This window comes from Thamnophis elegans, chromosome 3 (genome assembly GCF_009769535.1).
Source record: "Thamnophis elegans isolate rThaEle1 chromosome 3, rThaEle1.pri, whole genome shotgun sequence".
Lineage (NCBI taxonomy): Eukaryota > Metazoa > Chordata > Lepidosauria > Squamata > Colubridae > Thamnophis > Thamnophis elegans.
The window spans coordinates 32,017,388-32,041,950 of NC_045543.1; the positions used below are offsets into that span (position 1 = coordinate 32,017,388).

At 40.5% G+C, this 24,563-nt stretch overlaps 1 protein-coding gene across 2 annotated transcripts in view; it reads right to left on the reverse strand.

Annotated features, from left to right (window-relative positions):
* Positions 1–24,563, reverse strand: part of PTCHD4 (patched domain containing 4) — a 73,864-nt gene that overhangs the window by 11,467 nt on the left and 37,834 nt on the right. The window lies entirely within an intron of this gene.

The window sequence follows — 24,563 nt, forward strand, 5'->3', positions numbered from 1 at the left end:
GCAATAGCCTGCAATTGTTTCAACAGATAAGACATTAAAACCTTGAAAAGAAAGAACCAGAAGATAGATCTGGACCTTCTGACAGACCTCAAGCCAAAACACAGGAGACTGGAAAATTCATAGTTAGTAGTTGCTTAACAAAACAAAAAAGGAAATTCCCATCTCATCTTAATCTTGACTGCTGAAATGAAGCAACCTTAAAACAAGTAGAACTTTAAAGGATCTTGAACTCTTCCACTTCTTTCTCCAAACAAATTCTTGGATTCAAGGTTCTTTAATTGCTGCTCTGTCTTATGCACCATTGTTGAATCTCAGTATTCTAGTAAACACAAAGACTACTGTACATCTCTGATCTTGCAGTTTTGGTTCTGGAATTCTGATACAACAGGCTGTGAAGAGAAAAAGGAGGGGGCTAGGAATATGTTCCCTTGTCCATCCTCTAAACTGGGAACTTTACTTTGGAAGCTACATGTCTACTTACAGAGCCCAAATGAAGCCAACATAAATATTTGTAGGTTATAAGCCCCGTTTCAGGAAAAATTTGTAAGGCCTTGCTGTTCAAAGTTGGCTGGATCTTGCTCAAATAATGAGATGCTTTGAAATGCATCCCTTAATGATACTCTGTGCTAGAATACATCACATTCTCATTTATTGAAATTGGATCTTTAAAAGTGTTTTTGTTCCTGCTGTATTTATCTTTAAGATGCAGTGAAGCAGAATTGATGTTTTCAGTTACAAATTGATGTCATAGCAAAATGACTAATTTAAAAGGTTAGCTTTTAGCACAGGAACATTAAATGAGATGCAGTAAAATCACATCCAGCAAAAGTATGCATCCTTAGTGAAAAGAATCTCTGGGGAAATCTGGAAATCTGCCATAGAACATTGGAATGGTTTTAGTTTAGCCAACCAAGCAGACACTAAGAATCAGAGCAAACTCAAGAAAATAGTATACTTAGGAGAAATGCAAATGATAAACCCATTGGACTTTAAAAGTTCCACATTGTTTAGTGGTATCTTAAAGTTGGAAGCTATAGCATTACATACTCAAAGAGAAAGTGAATTTTTGTGGTTCCGGTGACCTGGATTCTGCTCCTTACTCCTTACTCCTTAAATCCCATAGTAGCCATCTCTGAATCCAGTTTTGGTACCCGTCCCCTCAGGCTTGGTATGAACTGTGTGCCTTTAAGCAAAATGTTTCAGATAATTTGCAGTATTATTAGAAGAATGGCTCAGAAGTGTTGTAATTAAAAACTTTCTCTGTGAGGGAAACAATTTACTAAGATCATCATTATTTGCTAGTTGATGGTGTGCAACTTCAATTCCTAAACTAGGGCATTGTAAAATGAAATAACTTCATGAAGGAGAGAAGAAAGGAGGGAAGGAAGGAGGGAATGTAGGAGAGAAGGAAGGGGGGAAGGAAGGAGGAAAGGAAGGGGGAAAGGAAGGAGAGAAGGAGAGAAGAAAGGAGGGAAGGAAGGAGGGAAGGAAGGAGGGAAGGAGAAAAGGAGGGAAGGGGGAAGGAGGGAGGGAAGGAAGGAGGGAAGGAAGGAGAGCAGGAGAGAAGAAATGAGGGAAGGAAAGAGGGAGGGAAGGAAGAAGAAGTAGGACCGTTGTAAGATAAGATGGATCTATGGGATGGTAAGAAAGCAATTTTCAAGTATATTGTCAACTGTAGGGAAACATTGTTATAAATACATATTATTAATAACAGTTATGAATCATATAATTGTGAATGTATATATGAAATTGATAAAATAAAAATTAAAAAAATGAAATAACTTCATGAACCATTATCCACTGTTTAGTTTTTAAAAAAAAATAAAAGTATTGTTTTTCCATTTTGAAAAAAAATATCATAATTTTCTGCAGCTTTTGGATATATTGCATATTTCTATTTTGAATGCTCATGTATATACTGAGAAAATACTGCAGTTAATACATGTTCATAAAAGCTGAATTGCCCATGATTTTTCCATGATAGGAAAATCTGTTCTGGGTCAATCATAGGAAACTCCCACAAATACTCATAGAGGCATTGTGAAATGTCTGCATACTGTGTCATTTATGCACAGATATAAATACAACCTAAAGCAACCATCAACTTCTTCCATGCTCACAAGGGTGTTTTTACATCTGCTGCAATCATGGGAACAGCTGGCCTTTGCAGGTGCCAGGACTATTGCCAGTTGAGAAATGTTTTTCAAAACTGAATAATTAAAATGTCTGTATGGGAATCATCCTGGCAATGAATCACACTAATCTGGATGTTTCTCAACATGAAATCATACTCAGGGATGGGATGGTAATGATGCTCAAAAAAGATGTTGTTAAGGATGTGCTTGGTTATAGAATTTTAAAAAGAAAAGAATAATATATCTTAGCAATAATGAATATACTACAACAGTACATGCACTTACTAAAGATGCATGTGATACACATGCTGGATAACTGGCATCAGATGCATTACATAATGAATTAAAACATTATATATATTTTAAAACTTACATGAATAAATATTAAATAAAATAAATTAGGAGTACATATAAAGTCAAATCAAGGGACAGAATCAGTATATTCCATTCAGACAAACAGAGCCTGCAGAATTATGGAAAGATTTATGTAATAATGAAAAAAAAGTGAAAAAATATTCCCAACATTCAAAGAGGGAAAGCTCTAAGTTGCTTTCAGAAAAAGGTATCTCAATAGCTAGAGACAGATGGAGGATGAAAGCCTTGGCCAAGAGAAAGATGTATGGTAACTTAATTTAGATTTTCAGGATGGAACAAGAAAGGACAAGGAAAGATATCTCAATCAAATATGTCAACAAGAATGGAAATGATAGGAAAACATGTTTTAAGAAGTTCAGAGAAAACATAGGGAACTGCTCAAAACTGATCATAAAAAGGATCCAAAAGAGGCAAATGATGAGTAAGAAAAATAGACGGTGCAAATGTTTGTAGGGAGACAGATATATATATATCTAGGAAGGGAATGTGGTCAGGAACTGACTCCTGACTCTATGGTCAGGAACTGACTTGATTGATGAGGTACATCATCAAGAGGCAATACACCAGCTGTTCAATAGGAAGACTGGAGGCAGATACAGATGAAATAACCACTGAATTGTTCTAAGGGTCAAAGACAACACTCTTAAAAGTGTTTTTTATTAACAAATGTGGAACAAAACTGTGTGGTCTCAAGACAGAAAAGATCAGGGAATGAAGCTGTATTAAAAAAGAGAGATGAAAAGGAAAGTACAAACTACTAAACCAATTGTTCTAATTCCTAGCATAAGCTTAATATCAAGTCTTTCAAAGAAGAATAAATCCAAACTTGATAAGAAACACATCACTAAAGCCCAATACATTTCAGAAAAAAGAACGGGGCATAAGATAGGATAGCTAACGTACGTGTGTGTGTGTGTGTGTGTGTGTGTGTGTGTGTGTGTGTGAGAGAGAGAGAGAGAGAGAGAGAGAGGGAGGGAGGGAGAGAGAGAGAGAGAGGGAGAGAGAGAGAGAGAGAGAGAGAATGAATTTATATTAAATTTATACAGCCACCCATCTCACTGTTGTGACTCTGGGAAACTTACAAAGTTAGAAATCCTCAAAAACAATGCATAACCCACAAGCAAAATCACTTGAATAATTAAAAACAATAAAACAGTTAAAAACATAATGGTGCACAAGTACCATTCATTTAACAAAGCAATTTAGCAGAGTCTACCAACAATACCTGACCCACTGACTACACGTCTTCAGGCTCTAGAAGGCCAACAGGGTCATTTTAGCATTCTTAAAATGAATATAATTCCCACTGTACCTAATACTTTGTGTGGAATCCCTATATGCACTGCGCGTATGTATATGTGCATGCATGTGTGTGTTGACTTGAGCGTCAAACCGGATAAGAAAAAACAGAATCATAGGGTCAGAAGGCATTTTGGAGGTTTTCTAGTCCTATCCTCTGACCAAAGCCAGATGAGCTAATTTTATTTTATTGTAAAGATACATTGACAAAATTTTGCAAGTCTGACATTTCTCCAACTAAGTCCTTTACAACCCAAGAAACTAGGGAGGATCTCTTCTTGCATAGTCTCTTGTCTCACCCCCTATGCAGCTGTGGGTAATGCTATTTCTTATTTGATTATTCCCTTGGCAGCATCTCTTAGTCCAGTCTCCTAAGGTCCAAATATAATAGATGTGATGGGTTGTCAGAGAATAATTTTGGGAGACAAGATAAAAAGCCACAGCCTAGAGTCTGGAAGCCAAAACGTGCATACATACCCATGCCCCGTTTTGGGCTGGAAGGCCTCCTGCACCAACCTGGAAGCCAAAATGGGGTGCGGGGGGTGTACAGGCTCCTCCCGTCCATGCGTGTGTGCCAGTGGTGGGTTCCTACCGGTCCACACCAGTACGTCCATACCGTTAATGGAAACTGGGCATATGTTTGCGTACCCATAGAGTCGGAGGCCCCGAGCTTTTGCTAGGGATGGCCTTCACCCCCTCTAAAGCATGGATTTCTCCCCACCCTACTGCAAACGAGGCGGCTGTCAAAGAGAACAAAGCTGCTGTTTCGGGCCGAGAAGCGACGCCTCTGAGGGGTTCTCCCCAGATGGCACCTGAGGCTGCCTCACCTCCTTCTGCCCCGCAGAAAAAAAGAGCAGCTCCACTCTCATGCTCTTCCCACTGATGCTGCTTGGCCTGAAACATGAGGATCGTGGAGGAAAGCGTTTTCAGGCCGAGAAGCAGCAGCAGAGACAGTGGAGACCTCCTGAGCTGTGGGAAGCAGCTGCCAGCGATGCTCTCAGGGTGAAGACATTGCAAGTGGAGAAGCTTTGGCCCCCCTCAGAAGCCGCCAAGTGCTCGCTGCCCCTATGACACCCCCCAAGCCTCCTCCCACTGCAGATGCAAGGATCATGGAGGAAAGAGGTTTTAGGTGGCAGGGCATTCTGCATGCACTGTTTTTGGAATCGGGGAGGGTATCCACCTGAAAATACTTTCCTCCATAATCGTCACCTTTCAGGTGGCAGATCTCACCAGGAGAAAAGAGAAGGTGTGTCTGCGGTGGGAGGAGGCTCGGAGATGCCTTCCTCACCTTGTTTTGAGCTGAGAAGCGACACCTCTGAGGGTCCCCAGATGGCATCTGAGGCTGCCTCACCTCTTTCTGGCCCTCAGAAAAAAATAGCAGCTCCCCTCTCACTTTCCTCAGCCTATGCGCTATGGGGGGAAATGCCCCTCAGCTGCCCCTTCAGGAGGACCACTGTGTATCCTCCATGGGTGGGAGATTGAAGGGGCGACTGCAGGTGAAGAATGCTGAGGGGTTTTGGCAGCGCGAAAGTCAATGGAGGTGGTGTGTGACTGGTGTGCCTTGTTCCGACTTCCGGGTGCAAAATGCTTTAAAAAAAATAAAGTTTTCATTTTGGGGTTTTTTTTTGTGAAGGGTTAGGTGTGTGAGAGAGAGGGGGGAGAGAGAAAGAAAGTCAAAGATCCATATCCATTCATACAAAAAAAAAAAAAATGAAAACAAAGCAACAAAACCCAGCTGCCATAACTGCAACTGTAAATAGCAAAAAGTAGAACATATTTTTACAACTTTGAAAATATATCCAGAGAGATCAAAGCGGCTTTAATGCACACCTTAAGTGTATAGTCAATTAAAGGTGTAAGAGAATGAAAATACCTTTGCTTGGCAACCGGATATCAACAAAATAGGTGTTAGATGGACCTGTTTAGAGAGTGCATTCATGAGTAGAAACAAATGCCTGGCTCTAGCTAGCCTCAACCTCAACATACCTGAGCATCTTGTCAGTGACCTATAGGGCCATTACGATTGTTCTAGAGCAGGGGTAGTCAACCTTTTTATACCTAGCACCCACTTTTGTATCTCTGTTAGTAGTAAAATTTTCTAACCGTTCACCCAGTTCCACCGTAATGGTGATTTATAAAGTAGAGAAGTCAATTAAATTTAAAAAAAGAAAGTGTTTCAGTATCGGACAAAACCCTTACCGCCCACCATGAAAGCTGGAACGTCCACAAGTGAGAGGTAGGGACCAGGTTGACTACCACTGTTCTAGAGTGCTTTTTAAAAGCTCCCTCTCCTAAAGATGAGTTCATAATTTCTAGATCCATTTAGTCATTCCCTTTCATAATCATCCAATTGCAGAATTCCGCTGGTCATCCAATAGTATTCAACCAGACTACGTTATGAAAGAGAAAGAGAAAGAGAAAGAAAGAAGGAAAGAGAAAGAAGGAAGGAAGGAACAAACGAACGAACAAAGGAAGGAAAGAAAGAAAACTTATGACCACAATTGAGCCCAAAATTTTGATTGCTAAGCAACAGTGTTGTTTAATGAGTTTCATCACATTTTACAAGTTGGCCATATGACTGTCAAGCCACACCCACAAAATAGGCCACACCCACATAATAGGCAGTAAACATTTTTGAAACCCACCACTGGTGTGTGCATCCCCACATGCGTCCCCATGCCTGCGCGGCAGAGACCTGAAGACTGGCTGGCCGGCGGGAGACTCAGGCACATGCACGGTGGAGCTGTGCTGTGCTGTGGTGACAGCTGGCATGTCCGCAGAGAGAACCTATGTGTGCCATAGGTTCACCATCACAGACCTAGACAATGGTCTGAAGAACAAAATCTGAGCCCAAGCCATAAAAATAAATTGAGATAGTATCTCAGAACTGACCCTCCCTGGTTCTCCAGAACATAAAGGTAAGGGAGGGAAAAAGCTCTTTCAGATTTCCAAGATGCTGTCACTGAACCCTACAACACAGATTGTATTAGTATTAGTTTCACATCTGGGCTGATTCTAAAAGATCTGGCATCTCATGGGCTGCTTCATATCTGACACGTTTGAGTAGAAGCACAGAAATAGAGAAAGAGTTTTCATTTGATGTTGTTTGATGTTGTGGGATGATTCAGAACTCAAAATTTATTTTAAAATACTTTTGTAGAAAATCTGGACGGATGTTAAGATGTTTGCATTTGATTAGTATTGGATAAAAACTATGAATTTTTATCATTTTCTGTGTTTAAAGATAAATGTTCTTTGTCATCTGCCACCCACTGGCAATATTTATAATTACAACATTTATTGACATCTCAATTTGGTCTTTAATGCTTTCGGCCTCAGAGACTTCTAATTTATTAGAAGGGATCATTAACTCCTTTCAGACCAAAAGATCACAATTGGTCTTTATGAAGAGCTGGTGTCAATAAATCATTAAAGCTGACATGCAACTTGAGATAAAGATTGAATCAAATAAAAACTAGAAACCCCCATGATAAATTATGGCTTATAACAAAACGAAACGAAACGAAACAAACCAAAACGGAACAAACCAAAACCAAAATCAAATTTATTGGACTTCACTGAGTTTGTACAGGGAAAAAAAAGTAATTTATTCTATTGTTAGAGATGCAACCTGCTAAATTCCTGATTAAAATATGTGTTTTTGCAATATCCTAAAGTTGTTACATTTTGGGATGAAGTAAGTTACAAAGTTTAATATTTAATATTTTTTAGTGGAACACGTTATTTTGAACCAATTGTACATTGGTACATTTGTACAGTGGAAATTGACAGGTGGACCATGGAAACTGATTCTTCAACATTACAAGGAGAATTTAAGGCTCCAACTAACCAGAGCTGGTATATTTTGTATCTTATAAATGAATTGAATAAAGTTTAGAATAAAGTTCTAAATTTGGCATGGATAATAAAGGTTATTTTTTATTGAAACTTATGTAAAAAATCAAATTACATACACCTCTATTTGCATGAGATGTAAATAATTATGTAAATTATTTATTTTGCATTGTTTTTTTCCTCTTCTCTCTTTCAAAATCTTTTTGAAAACCCAATACAAATTATGCTAGAATGTGGAATCTATTAAAGCTAATGGGTCTGCCACCACATCAGTATATTATTCGGAAGAATCTTTAAAATAAAGGAAAAGTTAATGTTACAATTGAGGTTGGAGAAACAAATTGATTCTACATGGGAAGAAGACTGAAGCTAGGATGAATATTTCCCCTATATTTTTTTTACCTTATGCACATTATAAGAATGGCAGGTTTGAAAGATGTAATAATTGGAATCAAAACAGGAAGTAACAAGATTAATAACTGGCAATGTTTAGATAGCATCATTTTATTGAAAGTAAATAATATGTCCTCAGTGTAAAAAGTAAAATGAAAAGTGTTAAATATTAAACAGGATAAAAAATAATGTCAGCCAACTAATATGCATGCTCAAGAACTAATGTTGGAAGGTAGGGTTTTTTTCCCCTTGAGCTCTAGAATAAAAAGAGTTGGGCAGTTTGTTGAACAAGAAGAAATTACTTTTGAGGAAAAGCAATAAAATCATGAAAAATAAAAATACTTCAATAACAAAGAACTAAATAATTAAAGCAATGGTTTCCCCTAAGGTGATGTGTGCACTTATGAAAGCTGAACACCAAAAATGAAAGAAATAAAATATTTTTGTAGTGTACATCTGAAGTATTACTAAGAGTACTATGAACTGCGAGAGCCAATTATTTGGCTCTGGATAAAATAAGGACTACTGTATTTCATAAGGTAAGGATCAGCAAACACAAAGGCACATAGTTGGGCATATCATGTGAGCAGATAATGGATCAGGAAAAAACATTATGCCAAGAAGTTTGGGAGAGGTAGAAAAATTGAGAAACAAAAATTTGGTAGATGAAAGCATCAATAAAAATAATGGACTATCTGTCAAGGCTGCTTCACTTAATAACCAAGAAAGAAACCACTCAATTCCATTTTGCAGAATTAAGAGTACTTTTACTGATTATAAGTAAATAGAAGCTAAGCAAAGCTGGATCTGAGCAAAAGCGCGCGAAAGCATTAGATATCAATACATGACCCATTCCTCTCCCCCTGGTAACCCCAGTCCATAGTCCAATCCAATATCTCCACAGCTGTCAAGTGGGAGACATCTTCAAAAATCATCAGGTTGGTATGCCGGACAGTTGGCCTTGGCGGGAAACTCCCCCCTTGCCACATGCGCAGTAGATGGTGAAAACAACTCCCAATTAATAGTCCTCCTGTACAGATTAATTCTCACACCCAAATACCATGCCCTCCCTCCCCGTTTCAATGGCAGCGGAAAAGCAAGCAGCAAAACAGAGGCTGACATTATCCTTACTAGAAGGAGCTGAGGATGGGAGGTATCTATCCATATAGTCAGTAATTGTTCAGCCCAACCTGATGGCATCTAACTCATTATATAAGTACTGATCATATTTAAAATACTGCAGAATGCAAGGAACCACAATAGATTTGTTACTAAAAAGTTTGGAATTAACAGGTGTATTTCTATCTTCAAGATATACACTTAAAAACCTTGAAAGGTTATGAATTATACCTTCCCAAAAGTCCATCAAACTTCATACATAAATCTGTATGAGCCTCAGAGGCACCACTTTGGATTCATAGGTCTCTTCCAGACAGTGACATGTGGTGAGGTTTATGGCTGGTGAGGCAAGCGGGCAAAAGCCGCCCTATGTTGGACACAGCAGCAGGGCGTTCAAAAGAAGCGGGACGCCTCTATGTTGGACACAGCGGGGGGGAAAGCCCTAGCGCTGTGTCTGCCATAGATGCGGGACGCCTCTATGTTGGACACAGCAGCAGGGCTTTTGGAAGAGCTCTACCACACCAAGGGAGAACCCATCTTTCTCCCCTCTTCTACAAAACAGCATCAGAAGGAGAAAGGGGCAGATTATATTAATGAAGACACCCCACACTTAAAGTGGTTCCCCTTAGACAGGAAATGGAAAATGATTATAAACATGCCTGTTGAAAGGTCAGCCTCCTCGTTTTAACAGTTTTGGGTTGCCAAATTCAACTCAGACACTTCCCAGCTGAGGGATTTCCTACTGCCCAATAAATGCGTTTATTTATGGGAATGGTTCCAAAACATAAAAAAAAGTGCCAGCCCGCGCGCCAGCAGAGGCAGGTAAAACACACACACACACACACACACACACACACACACACACACACACACAGTCAAATTACTTACAATAATACAATTACTTACAAATTACATTAATTTTGAATTCCTCCCCCTCCCTCCGACTCACATACCTTTTCCAGCTGTTTCACAGAGGATTTCAACTCTGCTCTTGTCTGCCATGATGAAAATGTAAAAATGTAAAAGGAAAAAGGCAAGAGCTGCTAAGGTCAGGCTGGGTTAGCTGCTGCCAGAGTCTCCAATGGATGACTCTGCTTAACTGTTTAAAAAAGCCTCTAAAAAGTGCCCTCTACAGGAAGAGGTGAGAGAACCACGTGCCTCATCTACATAAGGAATTTTTCAGCTTTAACCCTTGCTTAACTCTGCTTGAGTGATCATAAAGATAGACTAAATGAGGCATGTGGTTCTCCCGCCTCCTCCTGTAGAGGGCACTTTTTAGAAGCTTTTTAAAGCAGAGTCATCCACTGTGACTCTGGCAGCAACTACCTCAGCCTTTTTTCCTTTTAATTTTTTTTTTCTTTTCATGTTGACAGTGGTGAGGCCCTGTCTCCCCTGCCTCCCCTGACTGCATGTCCCTGCTTCCAGAATATAGCCGAGGTTAAATTGCAAGGAAGAGATATGTTTCAATAGAATTTATTTTTAATTGTGTTTAGAAAACTTGAAATTTCAGAAATACTTACACACTTTCCTAATATGGTATCTCTAAGTGATGGCTAACCTTTTTGTCCTTGTGTGCCGAATCGCATGCATGACACCCCCCCTCAGCCCCCCCTACTCACATGCGCACGACCCCCCGGTACCATTTTGGGCATAGCAGGTCTCCCTAAAGCCCCCTGGAACAAAAACTGGGATGTGGGGGGGGGGGTACACCGTACTCCCTCTTCCCCTGTGCATGCATGTGCAACCCCATCTCCATGCATATGCAGTAGAGAACCAAAAATCAGCTGGGGGAGGCACGCACGGAAGCATGGTGGAGCTGAACTGGGCAATGGCTCATGTGCCTGCAGAGAGGAAGCCGTGTGCCAACTGTGGCACACGTGCCATAGGTTCATCATCACGGCTTTAACTGATTACCAATGACCTTCATTATCATTTTTAGTGACAAAACTGATTTAACCATTATTGACAACATATTCTTAAAGTTGTATCAACTTCTAAATGGGATTTTGCAACAACATTGATTGAAAATTTGTATTCATAGTTATGGTGAAGGCTGCTTACAAAATGAAGACAAATACCGAGAAGGAAGAGTCCTAATCTTGAGAATGTTCACTATTGTAAGTATCCCTGCTTGAATGCTGAACAATGTCCTAGGTAGGTTGCCTTGACAGACATACCATAACATTTGCAGATGGTCTGTAAAAGAGAGCATTCTGGAGGAGCACATAGAGGAACCCTTTAAGGAATAGCCTGCATTATTTAGAAAATTCGGAAGGTAAGCAGGAACAGACTTTTGATATACTACTGACACTGAGTCACAAATTACAAGCCGCTATCATTGTAAAATGACAACTGAACCAAAATGGTCTATTTGCCTGCAAAAGGTAAGGGAAATTCCAATGACTAAAATTAAGTAACTTTATTGTAAATATATAAACAAAATATATATTTGAACTGAAACATTATATTGTGCAATGCATGCAATTGCATATTCAGGACATGGGTAATTTTTCACAAACCAAAAAAAAAAAAAAAGAAATACTCTGGAGGCAATGATCAAAAACAGAGTAATTTATGGAAACAAAAAACAACAGCAATTTGTGATTTAGGACAATTCTGTTGCTTTCTTTGTTTTTTGAGGAACAGTCTAAAATTCACAGCACCATTAAACAAAATAATGACTTTGCTAGGATTGTAATGGTTAAGTGGAAATTGTACTTTCAGACTTGCAAGATTCTGTTGATGTAGCTTTAAAATAAAGTAGAATTAGCTTCTCTGGCCATGTAGCCTGTATCTTCTATCTGGTAAGGTCAGGCTGACATCAATCTTGCAAGACTCAAAGTACAGTTCTCCCACCATCTCTTTTACAGCTGGATAACTTAGGGAGGTCCCTCCCCTTCCCCCTCTTCTTACCCCTCTCCTTCCCCCTTCTCCTCCCAAGCCTCTAGGTCTGACCACTAGGCAGCTGTGGGCTATGCTGTCCCTGAGCTGACTGTTCCCTAGGCAGCATCTCTTTCTTCAGTCTGCCAAGGTCATTCCCAAACACCATTACAGGAATTAAGCATTTTTGCTGATGGGCAATTCATCTGACGTAATGTATTGTTTCCAGGTAACAGTAAGTGAAATATGACCTTGTCTCCAAAGGAGGATTCAGAACATGAAAATCCAAAGAAATGCAAATGAAGAAAATGTTGGAAGTATGATAGTAATTTCCTATCAAATTACAGACTTCTGCACTATTTGACTATTTCCTACATTTTCCCCCAAGGTTTTATTTAGCATTTTTCCTCCATTTTACATTTTTTTCTAAATCCTTGACTTTTGCTGACTTTCTCAATGGTTTTTATTTAATAATACTCTTTAAAAAACACTTTTCAGAAACTAAGGAATAAGAAATAATCTCTTCCATTTAATGTAGCAAAAGTCATTCATTCGATAATTGCAATTTGTTATACTTAGCTCTTAATCTTTAAACGAGTATTCTTTATTCTCTGTATTAATAATCAGCAGCTATAATATAATCTAAGGACCTAACACATAAGCATATGATTGAAAGAAGCAACTAGTCTTGAAAATTAATACTTTTCTTCATAAACTGTATTTGATATATTTTATTATGAAGTGAAAATGTTCCCTATTATCTGTGCATACTTCTATGCCTTGATCTTTTTCTTATTAAACTGTTACATGATAATATAAAAGGGTCCAAGATCATTTGCTGCCAAACTCAAAATGCAGCAAAAATGATTAGCCCATCAGTGCTCACCCTCTAGTTGTCTAATATGAGAATACAAAAATATTATTCAATTAGTGTCCTGTTCTTTGAACCGTGTGTAGGAAAGACACTGAAGGATGACATGTTTTTGGTATTTTCGTGTTAATCAATTGGAGGGTGAGCAATGAGTGTCTCATAGTTGCATGTATTTGATCATTGGCAAAAAAAAAAAAGCTAAGCAGTTGTTATGAAGGAAACATTCCTATCTGCCAAAATGCTATTTTTCTGTGTTGCTTCTAAGAACCCCAGTATGATATAGCCCACCAGCAAGTTTGCAATCAAGTACTTTCCCCAGTATTTCTATCCAGGGTTTCATGCTGCTATGATGGCTGGAGGAGAAAAGAGGGCTACCTAAGTTTAACCCATCCCCATAAAAAATAGCAATAGCAATAGCAGTTAGACTTATATACCGCTTCATAGGGCTTTCAGCCCTCTCTAAGCGGTTTACAGAGTCAGCATATCGCCCCCAACAGTCTGGGTGCTCATTTTACCCACCTTGGAAGGATGGAAGGCTGAGTCAACCTTGAGCCGGTGAGATTAGAACCACCGAACTGCAGATAACAGTCAGCTGAAGTAGCCTGCAGTCCTGCACTCTACCCACTGTGCCACCTCGGCTATATAGCCAGACTCTAAAAACAAGAAGCTAAATCTCTAAGGGAGAAGAAGGGCAAAAATCGCAGATGCTGGGAAAGGAGAGGAGGCAAGTGTTCCCACTAGTAAAAAACTAATATTTCTACAAAGTTTGTAGAGCCACCTTTACATACTTCGTAAAAGATCACCTTTACTACAGTTACAACTGCAGCAGAGCTGTCAAAAATAAATTGACCCAGAGCTCCAAAACAACTGACATTGTGACATCAGACAGCTCCTGACCTTATCCAAAGTGCCATTGAGCAGATGTGGCCTGAGGTATTTAAATGTCCCTGTAGAAGCAAGAGTTTGATACTGAAATGCAGATGTTCAATGTGTTCAATGTGTGCTATACAGCAGTGGTCCCCAACCCCCGGTCCGTGGACCGGTGCCGGGCCGTGGACCGGTGCCGGGCCGTAGAGTACCTGGCACCGGGCCGCGCAGCGGCCGGGGGCTATGATCGCTGCAGCGGCCGGGGGCCATGATCCCTGCTGCCTCTTCACCCACACGCGCAGCCTGAGATCAACCCCGGGACTCGAACCTGAGAGCCGCCTCTCCAGTCCAAACCCCACTCCCACCCTGGCCGCCCGCCCGGCCGCCTTGGTAGCCCGTGGAGACAGAGCGCGTTCGGTTCGCCGCTACCTGGGGGCGCCGTCCCCATGACGTCACTGCGGAGTCCTCGCCTCCTTCCCTGGCGAGGCTTTCTCCCCGCCAGCCAATCAGAGGCCAGTCCCCGGGCAAGCGGGGACAAGTTGCTGGCCGGTCGAAGCAGAAGCGGGAGATTGGAGGGGGGGAGAGAGAGAGAGAGCGAGAGAGCGAGCGCTGGGCGGGTGGCAGCGCGTTCCACAGCGAACTAGGTGCGCCACGGGCTGCCAACCCCCTCCCCCCCACACACACGTACACACACTGCCTCTCTGGCAATTGGCTGCCCAGGAAGGGAGCGGGGAGCTTTCACAGATAGGAACGTGATGGGGTTTGTTTTCTTCCCCCACTCCTGAGCCCTTTTTTTTTTTTTGCTTGCCTTCTGGGGTCTCCGCCGTGGAGCAGCCGAGGTCAGATGTGGAGGCGGAGAGAGAGAGAGAGAGAGAGATGGGCGGGTGGCAGCTGTCTGTGAAACATCTTCCCCTCCCCACCTCCTGGGCAGCCAATTGCCAGAGAGGCACGGTGGGGGTGGTGGGGGTGGTGGGGGTGGAAGGAAATAAAAAGAGAAGTTGCCCTTTCATTTTGCAATCTCTCTCTACGACCTTGTTTCATTCTCTTCCCTTTTGTTTCGTCCTCATTTCTCAATCTCAGCAACTTTAACACTTTTGGACTTCAACTCCCCAAATTGCCCAGCCAGCTAGAATAGATAGATAGATGGTGGATAGGTGATTGATAGATAGAGAGGGATGGATGGATGGATGGATGGATAAATAGATAAATAGGTAGATAGATGATAGATAGATAGAGGATATATACACATACACGCATACACACATACATACACAGAGAGAGAGAGAGAGAGAGACAGAGACAGAGACAGACATGGATGGATAGATATCACAGAAGTGAGTACACCCCCTCACATTTTATCAATATTTAAGTATATCTTGCAGCAGTTTAGACATTAATGGCTGGGGGCCATGATCGCTGCAGAACAACGCCCCCCCCACCCCTGCGCACGCTCAGCAGGCCACGGTAAAATTATCAAAGGCTGACTGGTCCGCGGCGATAAAAAGGTTGGGGACCACTGCTATACAGTACAACATGAAGAGGGCAGTCATCACTGTGTTCATAAAGTACATCGTCTGTAATGATTTAGACCAGCTAGGACTGAATGTAATGTCTACCTCTGAAACTGGGCAGCTCTCCCAATGTTTTGGGGTGGGGGTGGGGGGGTCACAATTCACACCCCCAATCAACTGAATTTAATAAAAGTATTCTGTTATCAAAAGGACTGATGTCCTAGGAAGGGCAGGGTTGGGTTTCAAAGTCCTTTTCTCAGAGATCTGGAGGAGGGTCAGAAGTATGAACTGAAGGCAAACTACTTTCTTTTCAAGCCTTAAAAAGCCTCCTCCCATGGCCCTAAATTACATTAATTTAATATCCATAAAACTTAGTTGTCAATAAAATAATCTGGTTTTACTGATGTAAATTCAGAGGTGAGATAGATCCCACCCATTCTATTTTCATCCTTTGAAGGTGGGGAGTGAGGGATAAAAAAATTGTGCCACTAAAACCATGTCATTTTGGCAGAGAACTTCACTGGCATATTCTGTCAGCATTGGTAACTAACTGTTAATTGGATGCTTGGACACCAGTTGTGGCCCATAGATCAGTGAATTACTTAATAAAGATAGGGTGGGAGAGAATATTAACCCTATGTTAAGAGTGAATGCTATTTTTTGCCCAGTGTCAAATATCAAATTTATGTGAAAGCAATGATATACGATGTCAAAGCATAACCTAAATTTTGGTTTGTGCATCATCTGTTCTCTGGTAGATAACCAAAATATATACAGTGTATTCAGAAAGTATTCAGACCCTCTTCACTTTTGTGAATTTTGTTATGCTGCAGTCTAATTCTACAATTGTTGGAATTCATTTTTTTCTCATCAATCTACACCCAGTACCCTACAATGGCAAAGTGAAAACAGAAGTTTAGAAGTGTCTGTAAATTTATTAAAAAGAAAAAAAAAACTAAAATATCATATTGGCGTAAGTATTCAGACCCTTTGCAACAACACTTGAAATTTAGCTCAGGTGCCTCCCATTTCTCTTGACATATTCTATACCGTGATTGGAGTCAATCTGTTGTAAATTAATTGCTTGGACATGTTTTGGAAAGGCACACACCTCTCTATAGAAAGCCTCACAGCTAACAATGCATACTGTAGCAGAGCAAAAACCATGAGGTCAAAGGAATTGCTTGCAGAGTTCAGAGACAGGATTATTGAAAGGCACAGATCTGGAGAAGGCTACAATAAAATTTCTGCTGAACTCCTAAGAGCCCAGTGACCTCCATAATTCTCAAATAGAAGTTTGGCACAGCCAAGACTCTTCCAAGAGCTGGTCACCCGGTCAAACTGAGCAATTGGGGGGAGAAATGCCTTAGTGAGAGAGGTGACCAAGAACTCAATGGTCACCCCAATTAAGCTCCAAAGATCCTGTGTGGAGGTGGGACAGAGTTCCAAAAGGACCACCATCACTGCATCCCTCCACTGATCCTGGCTTTATAGCAGAGTGGTTAAACGAAAACCTCTCTTCAGTGCAAAACATATGAAAGCCTGCTTGGAGTTTGCCAAAAAGCACCTGAAGGACTCTCAAAAGTGTGAGGAACAAGATTTTCTAGTCTGATGATGCCAAGATTGAACTGTTTGGCCTTAATTCTAAATGTTATGTCTGGAGGAACCCAGGCACCTGCTCAATATCATCAACAGTGAAGCATGGTGGTGGCAGCATCATGCTGCAAGGGGGGGGGTGTTTTTCGGCAGCAGGAACTTGGAGACTGGTCAAGGTTGAGAGAAAGATGAATGGAGCAATGTACAGGCATATCCTTAATGAAAATCTGCTCTACAGTGCTCAGACTGGACTGAAGGGTCACTTTTCAACATGACAAAGATCCTAAACACACAGCCAAGATGATACAGGAGTGGCTTAGGGACAACTCTATGAATGCTCTAGCTAGAGTGGCCCAGCCAGAGCCCTGACTTGAACCTCATTGAACATTTCTGGAGGGACCTGAAAATGCCTGTACACTGACAGTTGCTATCCAATCTGACCGAGCTTGAGAGGATTTGCAAGAAAGAATGGCAGAAAATCCCCCAATTCAGGTGCGCAAAGCTTGTCGCATCATACCCTAAAACAGTGTTTCTCAACCTTGGCAACTTGAAGACGTCTGGACTTCAACTCCCAGAATTCCCCAGCCAGCGCTGGCTGGGGAATTCTGGGAGTTGAAGTCCAGACGTCTTCAAGTTGCCAAGGTTGAGAAACACTGCTCTGAAAGACCTGTGGCTGTAATTGCTTGCCAAAGGTGCTCCAACAAAGTACTGAGTGAAGAGTCTGAATACTTATGCCAATGTGACATTTCTAAAATTCTGTTTTCACTTTGTCATTATGGGGTACTGAGTGTAGATTAATGAGAAAAAAATGAATTCCAACAACTGTAGAATCAGGCTGCAGCATAACAAAATTCACAAAAGTGAAGAGGGTCTGAATACTTTCTGAATGCACAGTAATATACTGAATATATAAAAGTTACATTTTAGAAGTGTTCGTTGTAGTAAAAAATATAAACAAAGGAAATCTCCAGAAATAGCTACACTCATTTTCAATATGTTAAGAATTACAATAATAGCATTTATCTGTAATGGTTTAAAAAAAATATGTTGAATTTACCATCTCCAATGATAAAAAAAATAATCCTGCAATTTTATTCTTCCTAATATATAGGGAGATTTGGACCAGTTCATCTTGGTTCTACCATCCAGCCTTTCTAGATCTGTTGCTAGAATCAGCATCTTCCTGCTATATTCCACCTTATCAATTTTTAAATAGCGATGCCCAGAAGTGAACACAGTGTGCCATGTGACAAAGCATATTAGAGCAGCATCTTTACTGCTTGGGGTTTAGCCACCGCCTTTCTGTTGACACAACGTGGAACCACTGTACAGTATTAGCTGCTTTAGCCATGGTATTTCACCACTAATCTGTACAGAGCTGATGGTCTAATGAAAAGCTGCAGAATTTTTTTTCTGTATAGCAAGGTCAAGGGACACACAAACTCGCTCTATATACTCTTTCTGCTTAAATGCAGAACTGCATTTTTCTATGTTGGAATTCACTTCATTACTTATATTTCTCCGTTTTGTCAGTCAGTACTATATTGAATACTGTTTCGTTCTTAGTTATCCCATCCAATTTGATACCATCTGCAAAACTGACTATTTCTCTGTCCAACCATAAAAATGTTCAACCAGATTGGGCTCAGGGAAATTTTGATAAGATTTTATTACCTATTTATTCATCAGGCTTGATGAATTGCTGATCCATTATACAGATATCTGGACCATATTTTAACAGTTTACAAGAAAAATAATAATTGCCTGTTGAAAATTATAATGAAATTACTGTATACTGTACTATATCCCCTTCATTCCCTTGATGCATTTCTTGTCTAGGATGACCTGCTTCTCCCCAAAACCACATTGCTTTTAAAAGCCAAAGCATCCCTACCAAAATGAATGTATTTTCAGTGCTTAATGATTCATTAATACTTTTCCAGATACCAGCATCATGGTGGTGTGTAAACCTACTAAAAAAAATAGCTTGGTCATATGTGAGAAAGAAGCCTGCTATTATTTTTCAATGTGTTTAGCCAAAATATCATTGCAATAACTGACAACTTGTGCTACCTATAAAAAGAATAAGGAGTCCTTGGTTCTCTCTGAACTTGCTTATTTTCTTGACTAGTCATCAGTCCTGACTAGCACTGATGATATCACCTAGTTTGAGTAATGAAACATCTGCAAGAAAAAAGGAAGTTCCGAGAGCAGCAAGGACCCCTCATATCAACCCTGAGCTACAAATATTCTCCTTTATTAGTATAAAAGGAATCAATGGTTATTTGTTGGTGGAAGAGACTTCCTGGTTTATTTTGAACCCAAGGTTTGATCTAGGACCACAAAACTGTGATTTTGCCCTTCAACGCAGATAAATTATATAGAGCCGAGGTGGCGCAGTGGTTAAATTCAGCACTGCAGGCTACTTCAGCTGACTGCAGTTCTGCAGTTCGGCTGTTCAAATCTCACCGGCTCAGGGTTGACTCAGCCTTCCATCCTTCTGAGGTGGGTAAAATGAGGACCCGGATTGTTGGGGGCAATATGCTGACTCTGTAAACCACTTAGAGAGGGCTGAAAGCCCTATGAAGCGGTATATAAGTCTAACTGCTATTGCTATTGCTAAATCTAGAAGTTTAGCTGTGAAGAACTGTCCCTACAGTTATTTAATTAGTAACATGGTTGTTAAATGCTTTGCTTGTCAGACTTCCAGGACACTGCAACTGTCATAAATATGAACCAATTGCCACGCTTCCAAATTTTGATTATGTGACCACAGGGACGCAGTAATGGTCATAAGTGTGAAAACAGCCATAAATCACTTTTTTCAGTAATGTTATAACTTTAAACAGTCACTAAAGAAATTTTGTAAAGCATTTTAATGGTTGTAGAGCATTTTAAAAAGCAAAATAAAAATATTTTGTTTACTGATTTGGTAAGCATTTAAAATTAACCTGCCAATTGAAGTAAAGTCATGTCCACCATTATACCCTCATTATGTCGTCAAGGAAAAAAAACAAGGTCCAGTTGCCTTTTGGGGGTGGGGGAAAGCACATTTGGGAGTTCTGTGCTGTTATACAGTCTAAATAATAGTAGTTATTTGGAATGCACTTGGAAGGGTGGGAGGAAATGTAGCATTCAGATTAGTATATGAAGATATGCTGCAAGTTCGGTTTTTGAGATACAAGGAAACAGATGAAAAATACAGGGGCTCAAGGCACTTGCCTGCCTTTCCCACAGAACATATTTTCTCCAGAAGCAATCAACTAGATTGTAGATCCCAGCATCTCCTAAGGAGCATGAAGCTATTGTTATTTTATTTCCGTCAGACAGACTTATTTGGACTAAGGATCCTATTACGCTCAGTGGAAATTAATGTTCTGCTGAGGAGCTGAAAACTCTTCTACGTGTAGCCTCCTAAGTTGCATAAACCCTTTGGAATTAGCATAAAAGAGAGAGAAGGAGGAAGAGATAAAAGTGTAATGGCTCCTCTCCTAACTTGAGAAAGTAAAGACTCTTGAACCAGATTATTTCAAAAGGAACCTTTAATCAGTCAGGATGGAAACTATTAGAAGCAAAGCAGCAGATTCTGACCAATACACAAGTGTGAAGATACGTCCTTAACTCTTCTGCCCTGGGAGTCAATAAAGCACATGATCCCATGGCTATCTCTAGTTAGATATCAAAGTTATATATCCCACATGGCTCCAAAGATATTGGGACCTTCAGTCTCCCGGTGAAAGGAAACCAGTTGTAAAGTTGTAAAACTCGGTTGTTTCAGATGTAGCTAATGATTTAACTCCGAGGCTCCCCTCCTCCCAATTGAATGGCAGTATCACTTTTAGGGATCTGACATGAAAAAGGTTTTTATAAGCCTTAATTACTCAGGGCATTCTTTTTTCTAGATCTGCTGTGGCTCATGCATAACCTCAGCTTAGACATGCGCAAGTTGATTGTTTTGTGCACTAACCTAAAAGCAAGGTAAGTGACATTTTGGCTCTTCTAGAAAAAATAAAAATAAAAAAGACGGCATTTTTTTTGAATGCTATAGATAATTATATGATCACCCTGAATGGTATTACCTAACATAGTGTTTCATGGAGGATATTTTTAATTTCATTAACATCAGAAAAGAAACATACAATTCTTTACTTTTGCTGCTACTTCTATATGGAGACAGGCTGAATTCCAAGGCGTGAAATGTCACTTTTAGAAAGACATCCTCTCTACATAGTAAGGATCAGGGGTGAAAAATGAAGGTATCACGCAGAAAGCTCCTTAATGTCATTTCAATCTGTATTACTGATTTACAGGTAGAAAGTGGTTCAACTATTTCAAAAGAGATTTTTTTTCCCCAGATGCTCCTAAATCTCAAAAGAAGAACTTCTCTCTTTCGTAGTCCAGAGAATTACATGGGTGTTATCTACTTTCTTCTGTGTGATTCTTATTATTTCACTGATCTAGAAACCATCAGATTCTTCAAATAACACTGTGTGCTATGAATACATGGGGAATAGCCACATCAGAAGCTCACCTTTTATATCCTTGCTTGAAAGTTTATCTCCAAGTAGCACAAGATATCATGTGGACCTTTGCCAAAATAGCTTCATCCAAGGGGAAAATTTTCTTCTGACATGTTCAGAACTGCATATCTATAATTCACTAGATGCTCTTTTAAAATATGATATAATCTTTAGGCCAAGAGCCAAAATAAAGCATCAGGGTTTGTGTGAAACAGAGAAACAGAGAGAGATCTCTCACCCATCCTAGCAATTTTGGTGGGACAACCATCTGTTTAAAGGTAGGATTTACACCCAAGACTCACCCAAACAAACACTTGTTTTATGTTATATGGTTTCTTCATTGAGATCTTGCATTGTTTGTGAAGAACCATTTTAATTGATAATTGGCTATACGGTGTGTAACATTCACCATAGATGAATGGAAGAGGCTGAGAAAATGCCAGAGGGTTTTTCTGCCTTCCTCTTAATAAATTACAAGTCCCAAACAACTTTTCATATGACCTGAATTTCTGTCCTAACTTCCATGAGAAGTAAAAGGAAGGCAAAGAAAGAATTGAAAAAGGCTAGATCCAGATGACTACTGAAGACTTCAAATACATTAAGACCTATATTGGTTTAAGACAACACAAATTAGCATTTAAGATTTGACAGAGAGCTTGAGCGATTGTTTTAGATGTTTGGGTTTTTTTTTTAAATTATGCATCACTGTTTTATAAGTTGCCAAACAAAATACAGCCTTAAAAAACAAATGTTTAAAAGGAGTAAACAATAAATTAATATACTTTGCTTTTCCGGAATGAGGAATTCCCATGATGAAAGAACTGATCACAATTCACCTCGTATTGCTAGCATTTGAAAGTATTCCGAATTTGGTTTGGCACTGTCCTATTAAGGATGATATATAGATCAACACCAGCTCATCTCTGCCATGAAGCATGGTCCTTTCAACCTTAATGAGCTGATACTTGATGTGCTTTGCATTGCCTATATTTCAGATACAGGCAGTGACGGTTTTCTTAAATTAAACCATCTTACAGTTCCTTAAATATAGAAAGCTGGATGTAGTCATATCTCTGAATATCCTAAATAATGAAAACGTTTATATATGCCCAGTGAAAAGCTTTTAACTACTGTAGCAAGAATATAGCAATTTTGTCTTACAATAATTTATCTTACAATAATTCAGAAATATTTGCCCTGTAGTTTTATTTCATTTGTTTGTGTGTGAGTGGGTGTCTTTGTATCAGTGGTAAATTGTGGCAATTGACTGGTTCTTGCAGTTTTGTTAGCAATATTTTTGCAGGTCTTTGCCCTTGCCTAATTCTTAGGGGAAAGAGAAAATGACAGGCTGGAGGTCGCCCAGCTGGCTTTCATGCCGAAGACAGAATTAGTACTCACAGTCTCCTGGTCTCTAGGCCAGCACCTTCACCAAGTCCTCAAGACTGGATTACTGCAATGCACTCTACATGGGGCAGCCCTTGAAGAGCATTCGGAGACTCCAGCTCGTCCAGAATGCAGCCGCGCGAGCGATTGTGGGTGCACCTCGATACACCCACGTTACACCTATCCTTCGCGAGCTGCACTGGTTACTGATTGGTCTCCGGATACGCTTCAAGATGCTAGTCGTTACTTATAAAGCCCTTCATGGTATTGGATCTGGGTACTTGAGAGACCGCCTGCTGCCAATTACCTCCCAAAGACCCATTAGATCACACAGAGTAGGCCTCCTCCGGGTTCCGTCTACCAGCCAATGTCATCTGGCCACTACCTGGGGGAGGGCCTTCTCTGTGGCGGCTCCGGCCCTTTGGAATGAACTCCCCGCAGAGATTCGGACCCTCACCTCTCTCCAGGCCTTCCGAAAAGCCATTAAAACCTGGCTGTGTCGGTAGGCCTGGGGTCAATGAGTTTCCTTCCCCTCTCGAATCGTGTGGTGTTGGTTGTTTTTAAATGCCCTGTACTTTTGTAGTTTTTGTGTTTTTCCCTTCCCCTCCTTGGGTTTGTGCGCCGTCCTGAGTCGGGAAATAAATAAAATGAAACTCGAAACTTGAACACCAGTTCACCAAACTGGCTCTCTTTCTTTCTCTAGTTACCTGGAAATTCTGTTAACAATTTTGAAGAGAAAGATACCTGTCTCAAAATTAAAATAAGAGTATTTGGTCCCCATTGGCAGTAGATTCCACCACATTTTTAAAAAGGGGGAATAGTCTACTTTGCCCATGGTGATCTATAAAGGTGCCATGTATAATTAAATGAGAAGGACCTGAAAATCAAATAGAAAGTGTATTCCTATCAAAAAAGGCCAAATATCCATCCCATCTCTGCAGACTAAGATCAGTTATTTCAATATAAAGGCAGACTGACAGAAAACTAATCCTTTGCCTATAGTTGCAGTTTTGATCTGCTGATCATGTCAGTCCATTCATTTAAACTTGCCCAAATACATGTTATTTGTTTCAAAGATAGGGTGGTTTCATGATATTTGTTATTTAATTGAAATAAATGGCATGATAATAACTTACTGAAAACATCTTGGCAATTACTTTAACTTCAGAAAGCTAGAGCTTACCCTTTCGCCAGCATCTTTCACTTGCCAGCCACCAGAAATTGGGCTGTAGCTTGTGAATGAAGCACCACCAAATTGGGCTTTCTTCCCAGAGTATGGATGGAAAAGATGCCAGTGGGCACCTACTTGGCCATCAGCATGGGAAAATCCTCCAAGCCAGCAGAGGGGGCCTTGAACCATAACTTCTCCAAGCTAGCAGAGGGGGCCTTGGCACATAACCCCCCCCTGCCAGCCACCGTTGGTTGAACTGCAACCTGTGAATCAGAAACCCCCGGGATGGGTCTTTCCCCAGGTCATGGATGGAAGGGATGCCAGTGGGCACCTGCCCTCCCTCAGCAGATGGCACCATGGCAGATAACTGGGCAGTGGCCAACTGAGGGATTGACCTCCCCACCGGTTCCAGTCTCCCCTGCAATGTCCCAACAGTTCTTACCCCACCTTCCTACAGAGAAGAGTTCTCGACAATGGAAGAAGGGATTACCAAGGGGGAACCTACAGGATGGATAGCGGAACAATGTGATGAGGCGGTCCCTAAGTCTAGAGATGTAACTAGGTTCCTTTCTTGTGTGGGGCCAATAA